Source organism: Pleurodeles waltl, unplaced genomic scaffold (genome assembly GCF_031143425.1).
Source record: "Pleurodeles waltl isolate 20211129_DDA unplaced genomic scaffold, aPleWal1.hap1.20221129 scaffold_67, whole genome shotgun sequence".
NCBI classification, from domain to species: Eukaryota; Metazoa; Chordata; class Amphibia; order Caudata; family Salamandridae; genus Pleurodeles; species Pleurodeles waltl.
This window is the reverse complement of record NW_027150384.1, coordinates 2,680,274-2,681,533: the sequence shown is the minus strand read 5'-3', so window position 1 is coordinate 2,681,533 and position 1,260 is coordinate 2,680,274. Positions and strand designations below refer to the sequence as shown.

Genomic DNA, 1,260 nt, shown 5'->3' with positions numbered 1-1,260 from the left:
TCATTGGAGTAGTACGCCATGCTAGATCTAAGGTTGTTGGAGGAGTTAACGGGGGGCAAAAAACCCTGAGCCGGTGAATAGAGAATTCAACAAAACAGTATAACCGGCAAAATTTTAGAGTGGAGGGAGCCACCTGCTAATCACAATTTCCAAAAATTAAATATTTGATAAAGTATCAAAATTGCCCCCTGAGCAGAGCTCTAATTAGTATTATTTCAGCCCCTGCGGGCAAATCTAGGCCATTTAATAGAAGATCGATGCCGATCCGTGCACACTGGCTGAAAACCCGGTCGGAAAACCTCTGATCGGCTTATTGCACGTGCGCACGCATCGGCATGGAAAGAGGACTGCGTCCTCTCAATACCGAGCGAAAGCTCAATTAATGGCCTGCTCCCGCTCCACACCGGTATTTAGGAACCACAAAACAATAAACTTAGCGGAGCCGAAGCTCCGAAATGCATTGAATATCCAAACTAATTGAAGCGCTAAGGCTATACGCACTTGTTTACATAAAAAACAAAAGCATACACATTTGAGCACACCGCGCGTCACACTTAACTGGCTGCTAGAGCAGCAAAGAAAGAGGACGGACTTTGGCACACAGACTATGGTCATGGTGGGGCTATGATTGGTGGACTTAGCATCATGGGAATGGTAGTTTTTAAGTTTTAAAGTTTACTATTGGCTGCTGTGTTTGGCCAGTAAAGTAAGAGTAAGCATAATCCGAAGCCTCCGGTCCTGACATAGAATCAATTACGCATGATCAGGCTCCATGCTATGAGGTTTTTACAAGGGGACCACACGTGATGGGGGTCCTGGGGATGCGGTTTGCTCCCCCGGTCGGAGATAACAATATAAACACAGGAGGCAGCAGCGTGGAAGGAAAATACAAAAGAGACAGGAGATGCCGGGGATTGAACCCGGAGCCTCATGCATGCAAAGAATGCGCTCTACCACTGAGCTACATCCCCTGCTATGTGACTGAGGCTCATGCAAGAGTAGCAGTGTAGGGGGACACCGTGTATCTAATGGAAATATGACCTGAGTCCTATGAGCTTCACCTCTTCTCGAACATATACAGCGCTTTTGTGCATTTTCATCTTTTTTATCCATCATTCCGCTCACAGGGATGCACTTACGAAATTAACGAATGACGGTTTTCCTTCTAATTAAAGTCTTCGCTGAAGGAAACATCATGAATAAACTTCTTAGTATTTCTGGTAATGACGAGCAACCGCCCAGAAGCAGCATATTTCTCCT

General features: G+C 45.6%; 1 non-coding gene across 1 annotated transcript; it reads right to left on the bottom strand.

The window, feature by feature from the left end:
* Positions 1–899: 899 nt before the first annotated feature.
* On the bottom strand, positions 900–971 carry TRNAA-UGC (transfer RNA alanine (anticodon UGC)). Its single transcript has one exon. It is a non-coding gene; the product is annotated as a tRNA-Ala (tRNA).
* Positions 972–1,260: the final 289 nt, after the last annotated feature.